At 38.3% G+C, this 12520-nt stretch overlaps 1 protein-coding gene across 2 annotated transcripts in view; it reads right to left on the minus strand.

The window, feature by feature from the left end:
• Window positions 1-12520, minus strand: part of LOC144378832 (uncharacterized) — a 542559-nt gene that overhangs the window by 14406 nt on the left and 515633 nt on the right. For both annotated transcript variants that reach the window (XR_013440596.1, XR_013440597.1), the window contains one exon: window positions 11893-12030. The gene's annotated coding sequence lies outside the window, so the exon portion shown is untranslated. The remainder of the gene's footprint in view (window positions 1-11892; window positions 12031-12520) is intronic.

The raw sequence follows: 12520 nt of genomic DNA on the forward strand, positions 1-12520 counted from the left end.
CTTTTTGTTGTCTGATTGCTGAGGCTAGGACTTCTAGTACTATGTTGAATAGCAATGGTGATAGTGGACATCCCTGCCATGTTCCTGACCTTAGGGGAAAAGCTCTCAGTTTTTCCCCATTGAGAATGATATTCACTGTGGGTTTTTCATAGATGGCTTTTATGATATTGAGGTATGTACCCTCTACCCCTACACTCTGAAGAGTTTTAATCAAGAAAGGCTGCTGTCCTTTGTCAAATGCCTTTTCTGTGTCTATTGAGAGGATCATATGGTTCTTGTTCTTCCTTTTATTAATGTATTGTATCACATTGTTTGACTTGTGGATGTTGAACCAACCTTGCAGTCCAGGAATAAATCCCACTTGGTCGTGGTGAATAATCCTTTTAATGTACTGTTGGATCCTATTGGCTAGTATTTTGGTGAGAATTTTTGCATCCATGTTCATCAGGGATATTGGTCTGTAATTCTCCTTTTTGATGGGGTCTTTGTCTGGTTTTGTGATCAAGGTAATGCTGGCCTCATAAAACGAGTTTGGAAGTTTTCCTTCCATTTCTATTTTTTGGAACAGTTTCAGAAGAATAGGTATTAATTCTTCTTTAAATATTTGGTAGAATTCCCCTGGGAAGCCATCTGGCCCTGGGCTCTTGTTTGTTGGGAGATTTTTATTACTGCTTCAATTTCCTTAGTGGTTATGTGTCTGTTCAGGTTTTCTGTCTCTTCCTGGTTCAGTTTTGGTAGTTTATACATCTCTAGGAATGCATCCATTTCTTCCAGATTATCTAATTTGCTGGCATATATTTGCTCATAATATGGTCTTATAACTGTTTGTATTTCTTTGGTGTTGGTTGTGATCTTTCCTCTTTCATTCACAGTTTTATTTATTTGGGTCATTTCTCTTTTCTTTTTGATAAGTCAGGCTAGGGATTTATCAATGTTATTAATTCTTTCAAAGAACCAGCTCCTGGTTTCTTTGTTCTTTGTTCTACTGTTCTTTGGTTTCTAGTTCATTGATTTCTGCTCTGACCTTTATTATTTCTCTTCTCCTGCTGGATTTAGACTTTATTTGCTGTTCTTTCTCCAGCTCCTTTAGGTGTAGGGTTAGGTTGTGTATTTGAGACCTTTCTTGTTTCTTGAGAAAGGCTTGTATTGCTATATACTTTCCTCTTAACACCGCCTTTGCTGCATCCCAAAGATTTTGAACAGTTGTGTTTTAATTTTCATTTGTTTCCATGAATTTTTTTAATTCTTCTTTAATTTCCTGGTTGACCCATTCATTCTCTAGTAGGATGCTCTTTAGTCTCCATGTATTTGAGTTCTTTCCGACTTTCCTCTTGTGATTGAGTTCTAGTTTCAAAGCACTGTGGTCTGAAAATATGCAGGGAATGATCCCAATCTTTTGGTACTGGTTGAGACCTGATTTGTGACCTAGGATGTGATTTATTCTGGAGAATGTTCCATGGGCACTAGAGAAGAATGTGTATTCTGTTGCTTTGGGATGGAATGTTCTGAATATATCTGTGAAGTCCATTTGGTCCAGTGTGTCATTTAATGCCTTTATTTCCTTGTTGACCTTTTGCTTAGATGATCTGTCCATTTCAGTGAGGGGGGTGTTAAAGTCCCCTGCTACTGGGACGCCTGGGTGGCTCAGTCGGTTAAGCATCTGCCTTCAGCTCAGGTCGTGATCCCAGGGTCCTGGGATCGAGTCCCGCATCGGGCTCCCTGCTCCGCAGGGAGCCTGCTTCTCCCTCTGCCTCTGTCTCTCTCTCTCTCTCTGTCTCTCATGAATAAATAAATAAAATCTTAAAAAAAAAAAAAAAAAGTCCCCTGCTACTATTGTATTGTTGTCAATGTGTTTCTTTGATTTTGTTATTAATTGGCTTATATAATTGGCTGCTCCCATGTTAGGGGCATAGATATTTACAATTGTTAGATCTTCTTGTTGGATAGACCCTTTAAGTATGATATAGTGTCCTTCCTCACCTCTTATTACAGTCTTTGGTTTAAAATCTAATTTGTCTGCTATAAGGATTGCCACCCCAGCTCTCTTTTGATGTGCATTAGCATGGTAAATGGTTTTCCACCCCCTGACTTTCAATCTGGAGGTGTCTTTGGGTCTAAAATGAGTCTCTTGCAGACAGCATATCGATGGGTCTTGTTTTTTTATCCAATCTGATACCCTGTGTCTTTTGATTGGGGCATTTAGCCCATTTACATTCAGGGTAACTATTGAAAGATATGAATTTGGTGCCATTGTATTGCCTATAAGGTGACTGTTACTGTATATTGTCTCTGTTCCTTTCTGGTCTATGTTACTTTTAGGCTTTCTCTTTGCTTAGAGGACCCCTTTCAATATTTCTTGTAGGTCTGGATTGGTGTTTGCAAATTCTTTTAGCTTTTGTTTGTCCTGGAAGCTTTTTCTCTCTCCTTCTATTCTCAGTGACAGCCTAGCGGGATATAGTATTCTTCGCTGCATATTTTTCTCGTTTAGTGCTCTGAATATATCATGCCAGTCCTTTCTGGCCTGCCAGGTCTCTTTGGATAGGTCTGTTGCCAGTCTAATGTTTCTACCATTGTAGGTTACAGACCTCTTGTCTTGAGCTGCTTTCAGGATTTTCTCTTTGTCTCTGAGACTCATAAGTTTTACTATTAGATGTTGGGGTGTTGACCTATTTTTATTGATTTTGAGGGGGGTTTTCTGTGCCTCCTGGATTTTGATGCCTGTTTCCTTCCCCAAATTAGGGAAGTCCTCTACTATAATTTGCTCCAGTATATCTTCTGCCCCTCTCTCTCTTCTTCTTCTTCTCGGATCCCAATTATTCTAATATTGTTTCATCTTATGGTATCACTTATCTCTTGAATTCTGCCCTTGTGATCCAGTAGTTGTTTATATCTCTTTCTCAGCTTCTTTATTCTCCATCATTTGGTCTTCTAGATCATTGATTCTTTCTTCTGCCTCATTTATCCTAGCAGTTAGAGCCTCCACTTTTTTTTTTTTTTTTAAAGATTTTATTTATTTATTTGCGAGAGAGAATGAGAGACAGAGAGCACGAGAGGGAGGAGGGTCAGAGGGAGAAGCAGACTCCCCGCTGAGCAGGGAGCCCGATGCGGGACTCGATCCCGGGACTCCAGGATCATGACCTGAGCCAAAGGCAGTCGCTTAACCGACTGAGCCACCCAGGCGCCCTAGAGCCTCCACTTTTGACTGCACCTCATTAATAGCCTTTTTTGGTTAGATTTTAGTTCTTCTATTTCTCCAGAAAGGGTTTCTCTAGTATCTTCCATGCTTTTTTCAAGCCCAGCTAATATCTTTATAATCGTCATTCTGAACTCTAGTTCCAACATCTTACTAATGTCCGTATTGATTAGGTCCGTGGCAGTCATTACTGCCTCTTGTTTTTTTTGAGGTGAGTTTCTCCGTCTTGTCATTTTGTCCAGAGGAGAATAGATGAATGAGAGAACAAAATGCTAACAGGATAACAATCCCAGAAAAACATACGCTAAACAAATCAGAAGAGACCCGAAACCAAGGGGAAAAGAAAGGGAAAGAAAGAAAAAAGAAAAAGAAAAAAGAACAAAAAAGAGGAATATGATCAAATATGATCAGGCTGGTGACTAGATCAGCGCCACAGACTAGATTCTGGGTGTATTTTGGTCTGTTAGAAGAAACTGCCTCCCAAAATTTTAAAGAAAGAAAAACTTATATGTACAAAAATAAGGGTAAATATGATGAAGGGATGGAATATGACTGTAAATATGAAAATTATAAAAGATTTTATAAAAGGAATTGATAAGAAGGTGGTTGAAAAAAGAAGAGAAATTAAAAAAAAGAGAGAGAGAGAATGTGATCAGGCAGGAGACTAGAACAAACCCATACACTAGAGATTTAGGGATATTTGGTCTGTTAGAAGAAACTGTATCCCAAAATTTTAAGGAGAGAACAACTTATATATATACCAGAAATAAGGTTAACTATAATGAAGGGATAAAATATGACTCTAAAAATGAAAAGTAAAAAAGATTTTTAAAAAAGGAATTGATAAGATGTTGGTTGAAAAAGGGAAAAAGAGAAATTCCAAAAAAATAGGAAAAGAAAACTAAAAAAATTAACTTGGAAGACTAAAGAATCATGGGGAAAAAAGCCATGAATTCTATGTGCTATATTCCCCAAGTGTTGGCATTCTGTCCTTCTCATTGATCCATCAGTAAACTTGGTCTTGGCTGGCTGTTCTCGCTGATCTTCTGGGGGAGAGGCCTGTTGGAGTGGTTCTCAAATGTCTTTGCCGGAGGCAGAATTGCACCGCCCTTGCCGGGGCCAGGCTAAGTAATCTGCTCAGGTTTGCTCTTGGGAGCTTTTGTTCCCTGCAAGCTTTCCATACAGCTTTGGAGGACGAGAGTGAAAATGGTGGCCTCCCAATCTCTGCCCCAGAGGAGCCGAGAACTCGGGGCCCTGCTCCCCAGTGCGCCCCCAGAGAAAAGCAGTCAGTCACTCCTGTCTCCCAGGTCTCTGGCTGCACTCCGTGCTCACCCGGCCTGTGACCAAGCATTTCTATCTCTGGCACACGACCCCGTTTGGAGTCTCCAAACCCAGCAGATTCCTGCAGTGAGCTCCCACGCTGCTCCTTCCAGGGGAGGAAGAGGAGTCTCCCCTGATCTGCCGCTTGTTGGGTTCCTGCTGGAGGAGCAGTGGCCCAACTCTGCCGCGGATTACGGTTTATGGCAACCCAGAGCTGAGAGCCCACTCCTCGGCTCCATCTCTGTAGCCATCTTCCCCGCTCCGATACCTGGGAGCGCTGCCACACTCAGGAACCCCCGGTCTTTCCGTGACCCCGAGGGTCCTGAGATCACACTGTCCCACGAGGGTTCCACCCCCCGTTTAGCCACTGGAGCGTCGTCCCTCAGCAGAGCAGACTTCTAAAAGTTTCAATTTTGTGCTTCACTGCTCTATCACTTGCCAGTAGCGGCTGATGGAGGCCCCCTCCCCCACTGTCTATCTTCCTGAATATTGCCTTGGATTCACTTCTCCACACGTCCGACCTTCCAGAAAGTGGTTGCTTTTCTGTTCAGAGAGTTGCTGCTATTCTTTTCTTCGATCTCCTATTGAAGGTGTTCAGAATGGTTTGATCCCTATCTAGCTGAATTCCTGGGACCAGACAAACTTTAGGTCTCCTACTCCTCCACCATCTTGCTCCTCCCCCAACAGGATTTCAGTCTTAAATTTATTGAGACTTGTTTTGTGACTAACATGTGATCTGTCCTTAAGAATGTTCAATGTGTACTTAAAAAGAATGTGCATTCTGTTGTTTTGGGATGGGTTGCTTTGTATGTATCTATTAAATCCATCTGGTCTGATGTGTCATTCAAAGACACTCTTTTGTTGTTGATTTTCTGCCTGGACGATTTATCCATTGATGTTGGTAGGATGTTAAAGACCCCTACTATTACTAAATTACTGTCCATTTCTCCCTTTATGTCTGTTAATCTTTGCTTTATATATTTAGATAATCCAGTGTTGGATATATAGATATTTATAATTGTTATAGTCTCCTGTTGGATTGATCCCTTTATCTCTGTGAAATGCCCTTCTTTGTCTCTTGTTACATTCTTTGTTTTAAATTCTATTTTGTCTGATATAAGTATTGCTACCCCAGCTTTTTTTTTCTTGTTTCTATTTACATGGAATATCTTTCCATCCCTTCACTTTCAGTCTATATATGTGTCTTTAAGTTTGAAGAGTCTCTTGTGAGCAGTATATAGATGGGTCTTATCCATCCTGTTGCCCTATGTCTTTGAATCAGAGAATTTAGACAATTTGCATTTAAAAAATTATTGAGGGGCACCTGGATGGCTCAGTTGGTTAAGCAACTGAGTCTTGATTTTGGATCAGGTCATGATCTTGGGGTGGTGAAATCAAGCCCCATGTCAGACTCCATGCTAGACGTGAAGTCTGCTAAAAATTCTCCCTTCCTCTCCCTTTGTCCCTCCTCCTTGCTCACTCTCTCTCTCTCAAAATAAAAATAAAATCATTATCAACAATTACATGCTCATTGTCATTTTGTTCTTTTTCACTTGTTTTTATAGTTCTTTTCTGTTCCTTTCTTTTCTTGTTATCTTGTATTGATGACATTTTTAGTGTTACTCTTAGCTTTATTTTTTTGTGTATTACAGGCTTTTGATTTGTGGTTAACATGAAATTCACATGTAACATCCTAAGTATATAGCAGTCTATAAGTTGATGGTCACTTAAATTCAAACACATTCTAAAAATCTTCATTTTTATTCCCCCCTCCATATTTTATATATATGTAGTAATATTTTACATCTTTTTTATTTTGTGAGTCCCCTAATTTTTTACATATAATTAAAATTATTTTATGTTTTAACCTTCATATTAGTTTTATAAGTGATTGCTTTACTACTGTTACCACGTGTGCTTTTACTCATGAAATATTTTCATTCCATAATTTTTCTTCTAATTGTTGCCTTTTCTATTTAAAGAAGTCCACTTACCATTTATTGTAAGGTCAGTTTAGTAGTGAGGAACTCCTTTAATTTTTGTTTCTCTGAGAAACTCTTTACTTCTCTTTCAATTCTGAATGATAATTTTACTGGGTATTCTTGGTTGTAGGGCTTTTTTTTTTTTCCTTTCCCTTCAGCACTTTGCATATATCATGTCACTTTCTTCTGGCCTGAAAATTATATGCTAAAAAATCAACTGATAGACTTCTGAGGTTTTTCTTGCACATAATTAATTGCTTCTTTTTGTTTCTTTTTAAAATTCTCTATCTTTAATCTTCAGTATTTTAATTATTATGTGTTGTGGGGCAGACCTCTTTGAGTTCATCTTGTGTGGAACTCTCTGTGCTTTCTGAACCTGAATGTCTGTTTCTTTCCCCAGGTAAGGAAGTTTTCAGCTATTATTTCTTCATACAAGTTTTCTGCCCATTTCTCTCTCCCTTCTGGGACCTCCATAATGTGAATGAATGTTTGCTTGATGTTGTGCAAAAGATCCCTTAACCTAGTCTCATTTTTTAAATTCTTTCTTTCTTTTTGCTGTTCTGCTTGGGCTTTCCATTTCCCTGTCTTCCAGATCATGGATTTATTTTTCTGCATCCTCTAATCTGCTGATTCCATCTCGTATATTTTTTTTTCATTTTTTATTGTATTGTTCAACACTTTTTAAATATTTTCTATCTCTCTGTTGAAGTTCTCACTGAGTTTGTCTACTCTTCTCTTCAGTCCAATGAGCATCTTTATGACCATTACTTTGAACCCTTTATTAGGTAAATTACTTACCTCCATTTGATTTAGTTCTTTTATTCTGAGGTGTTGTCTTATTCTTTCATTTGGAGCATATTTCTGTCTCCTCATTTTACTTGATTTTCTGTATTTTTTTCTGTAAATTAGGTGGGACAGGTCCTTCTCCTAAACTTGAAGAAATGGTCTTGTGTATGGTCATCCTCTTTGTAGACTGGGTGTGCCTGATAACTTTGGCTAGCTAGCATGGGGGGGCCATGTGGAGAGGTCCCTGGGCACCTTGTGCAGGGGCTGCCTTGGCAGGATGGCTGAAGCTGAAGTGGGCATTGGCCAGGGTATTCCCAGGCCTCTCTCTACAGAAGTGCCCTGGCAAGTCATCCAAAGCCAAGGTAAACATGGGTGATCCCTGGGCACTCTGCTCCAGGGATGCCCTGGCAAGTCATCTGGAGCCAAAGTGGTCCAGGCCTGGAGTGTTCCAGGGTGCTTTTCACCCATGTCATTTTGGCAAGATGGCTGGAGCTAGAGTGAGTACTGCCAGAAGTGTTCACCATCCTGAGGCTGCCTTGGTGGGTCTGCTGGTAGGTCTCACTGAGGCAGGATACCAGCTATGGCACCTGGACCCTGCTCCTCTCTGAATTATCATGGTGAAGGGGAATGTAAGCCATGGCATTTGCCAGACCCTCTGACCTAGAAAGAGTTCCAGCTGTTTGGAATGTTTGGCAGGGTTCTAGGACCTGGTTTCTCTATACTTTAGTTGCTCTTTTAAACCATAGTGTTTTGTTTTTTTTTTAATGTCCTGTGGAAGAATAATCTGTTCACAATATCTCCATATTGTCCCTCCCCACTGCAATTTGCAGCATTGGGGGTAGGAGTTCCCTTAGTTACCATGTCTCCATCTCTCTTATTCTCTATGGGGTCTCTCAGTCTTTTGTTACACAGGAGCTGTTCAGTAAGTCCTCAGTTCTTCTTCAGGAGGAATTGCTCCATAAATAGGTATAGATTTGGTTTGTGGAGGAGGTGAGTTCAGGGTCTTCTACACTGTCATTTTGGACCCTCCCTAATCATAATTTTTATCTTGATTTTGTTAATGTGTCATATCACCTTGCTTGATTTGTGGATGTTGAACCATCCTTGCATGCCAGGAATAAATCCACTTGATCATGGTGTATTTTTAAATTTGATTTGCTAATATTTTGTTGAGGATTTTTGCATCTATGTTTATCAGGGATATTGGCCTGTCTTATTCTTCTTTTTTGGGGGGGGAGGGGGCTTGTTTTTATCTGGTTTTCATATAGGGTCATGCTGGCCTTTTAAAATAAGTTTGGAAGGGTTCCTTCCTTCTTTGTTTTTTGGAAGAGTTTGAGAAGGATTGGTATTAATTATTCTTTAAATGTTTGGTAGAATTTATGAGTGAATCCATTTGGTCATAGACTTTTGTATGTTAGGAGGTTTCTAGTTACCAGTTCAGTCTCTCCACTGTTCAGTCTGTTCTGATTTTATCTTTCTTCAGGGTTTAGTCTTAGTAGGTTATGTATGCTTCTAGGAATTATCCATTTCTAGGTTGTCCATTTTGTTGATGTATAAGTGTTTATAGTAACCTGTTATAATCCTTTGTATTTTTATGGTTTCAGGTGTAACATCTCCTCTTTCATTTCTAATTTCAGTCTTTTTTTTATTTTCATGAGTTTAATTGTCACCTTTGTCTTTATAGTCCCCATTTCATTTAAATAATTTCTGAACTCAATTTCATTCCTTATGTTAATTTTGAGCTTTTCTCTTCTTCTAGTTACTTGAGGTATAAAGTTAGGTTGAGATTTTTCTTGTTTCTTCATGTAGGCATTTATCACTATGAACTTTCCTCTCAGAACTGCTTTTGCTGCATCTTAAACAAGTATTGGTATGTTGTATTTCCATTTTTATTTGTCTCAAAGTATTTGTTTTAATTTCTTCTTTGACCCATTCATTGGTTATTTGGTAGCAGTTTAATTTCTACATATTTGTGAATTATCTAGTTTTCTTTTTGTAATTGATTTCTAGTTTCATACCACTGTTGTTGAAAAGATGCTGATAGGTTTTTAATCTTCCTAGATTTGTTTTGTGACCTAACATATCATTTATCCTGGAGCATGTTTCATGTGCACTTAAGAAGAATTTGTATTCCATTGCTTTTGGATGAAATGTTCTGTATACATCCATTAAGCTAAAAACTTATAGATTAATATTCAACTGTTCATTTCTTACCTTCTGGCCACCAAATATAATGACCTTTTCTCAATTATTGAATTTTTTTAGAACATTTGACACTATTCTTTTTTTTTAATTTTTTTTTTTTTTTAAGATTTTTTATTTATTTGTGAGAGAGAGAATGAGAGACAGAGAGCATGAGAGGGAGAAGGGTCAGAGGGAGAAGCAGACTCCCTGCTGAGCAGGGAACCCGATGTGGGACTCGATCCCGGGACTCCAGGATCATGACCTGAGCCAAAGGCAGTCGCTTAACCAACTGAGCCACCCAGGCGCCCATTTGACACTATTCTTAAATATTCCTCTTATATAAAACTACTGTAAAACTGAACTAACCTGTTTTCTTCCTCAGATTTCTCTTCTTTTCATACAATGTACATAATGGATCTTCCCATTCTCCATTTTCTTTCTATACTCTTTTATAATTGCTGCTATAGGGTAGATGAAAATATTCCTTCAAACTACAGTTTCAAATTTGCCATTGCCTGCTGGACACACTATTGCAAAATATGTGTGAACTTCCAACTTAGCCTCCTAAAAATAAGTTTTTATCATCTATTCCACTACCAAATTCTAAAGCAAAAGCTCCTATGTAGATTTTCACATATTGTTAATGATATTGTCATTGACAATATCCACACTTGAAATCTTAGTTAATCTTCAATTATACAAACATTTCACTATGAAAGTGTTCTAACTCAATTGCTAAATTAGTATTCCAACTCTATCATAAGGTTATCTTGATTTCATTTTCTTTCTGCTTTATCAGAAAATTCTTTTTTTTTTTTTCACCTTAACTTGGACTGTTGACTAGGCTCCTAAATGATCTCTCAAACTCTAGTTTTTCCCTTTACCAGTCTCTCCAAAACATCTTATCATTCCTTCCTATTGCTTGGGGGAAAAAATTAGAAGAAAAATAAATGCTCTTTACTGTCTCAAAAACAAAGCCTGAAAATCCTAACCTGGCTTAATATTTTGTTTTTTTTAAGATTTTATTTATTTATTTGAGAGAGAGAGTGAGTGCATACGCACAAGCTGGGGGGAGGGATGGAGGAAAAGGGACAAGTAGACTTCCTGCTGAGCAGGGAGCCCCAAGCAGAGCTCCATCCCAAGACCCTGAGATCATTACCTGAGCTGAAGGCAGATGCTTAACTGACTGAGCCACCCAGGTCCCCCTAACCTGGCTTTATTGCTCTACCTTTTCTCTTATCCTTACCTACACTTTTTTTCTCTAATCTATATCTTCTGTTGTTATGCATATACTCCCAAGTTCTTACCAGGATAAATTAATCCCTATTTTCTGAATGTTACCTGCCATCCCCTACCTTACACCTTTGTGAGCTTTTTGTGCAGAAATAGCACAGAGTAGGATGAGATTTAACCATTTCTTTGTCTATGTCAGCCACCTCAAAAATATAAAACTCAAGTGAAAACAGGGAACAGGTATGGAAAATATAACTTGAAGACAAGGGGTCTATCTTTAAAGCTCCTGATAACCAATTATTGCTCCTAAGTCTGTCCCACATGAAAATATGGAAGCAACCAATCTTTTGAAACCTTCCCATCCTATTAGGTATGAGCTCAAATTCTAACTCATCCATTCCATTTTCTTTTATTTTTTAAATGGGAAGAATTCCTCCTAATACTTCTTTAGCTTTTTCTTTGTCTAATGAGCAATTATATGGCTTTATGTATCTCCCCTACCCCAACTTATTCATAAACATGATGAAGAGATGGTTTATAATATTCATTTCTATATACTCCATATCACCCAGGATAGGTATTCAAATATTTGAACTATTAGTGTTTGCTAAACTAACTGCTTAAATACAACCAGATTCTTTCCCCTTTTAATTGGGTCCCTTTTATGTGGATTTTGTTCTGATATCATAAGTTACTATATATTAGTGACAACAGAGGCACCTGTTATTTGGCTTACTCTCTACTGACCAACTTTTGCTTTAAAATTATTCTCTACTTCCTTCACTATATACTGTCTTTGTGGAGAAATATATGTACATACATACATATCATATGCACACACTTGAATAAGCATATGTATCTCTATATACACCTAAGTTATGACTGCTGGGACTTCTTCAGATGATAAAGTTCTTTAAATCTGTGACAGTGACTTACATGTTTAACATTTTATGTCTTGTCCTACCTTGCTCAATTCCAGACACAGATACATAGTCAGTGCTTAATAAATGTTCATTGCCTGAAATTTTAGTATTTTTATAAACCCAAAATATGGAACACTGATTATAGTCTTGTATATTTGCATATGAAATCAGCAATTTTTAATATCTTCATATGAGAGCTAAAAGTGGGACTGCTTTTCATGTCTCAAATGTGATCTCCAAGTCACATATACAACAAGAAAAAAATACTTACCATTTTTGGGGGAGGGGAGATTTTTTCCCTCAAAAATCAAACTGAGAGATCTGCAGAATGCCATGTACAGTTATGAATTTGGAGTTATCCTGAAGCTGGCAAACATCTGCATTTTCCACATCTGGGGCAGCATCTGTTCTGTTGTTAGAAGAAGAAAATGAGAAAATTGGGGTAAACATCACAGCATAATATCAAATTCTACAAATCTAGCAAATGTATTTGTTTCTTGTTGATCAAGTGGCCAAGAAGTGGTGTGACACCCATACTAAGATGCTTGATAATTACATTTCTTAACTCCCTTTAGAAAATGCCATACTCCAAGCCTGGGAATAACAAGCTTTTGCATAACAGCACAGGGCCTATAAATAAGAAACTCATTAAGCTACCTGTAGCAGGCCTCTGCCCCAGCCCTGCACTGGCTTGGGGAGCTTAATGAGGTGATAATGAGGAGAAAATGGTTTAGCTCCTTTTTTGGCCTGGTTTGCGATGGGTAGGGAAATATCAGTCTTCAGTGAAACAGCCACCATAAAGCCCAATTCATCATTCAGGGTGGGTCTATACCAGAGAAATAATTTGCTTCTAGGCCCTGTAGTTATTTGGCTCCCCTGTCTATGGAAACAAAGCAAGC

This window comes from Halichoerus grypus, chromosome 8, assembly GCF_964656455.1.
Source record: "Halichoerus grypus chromosome 8, mHalGry1.hap1.1, whole genome shotgun sequence".
NCBI classification, from domain to species: Eukaryota; Metazoa; Chordata; class Mammalia; order Carnivora; family Phocidae; genus Halichoerus; species Halichoerus grypus.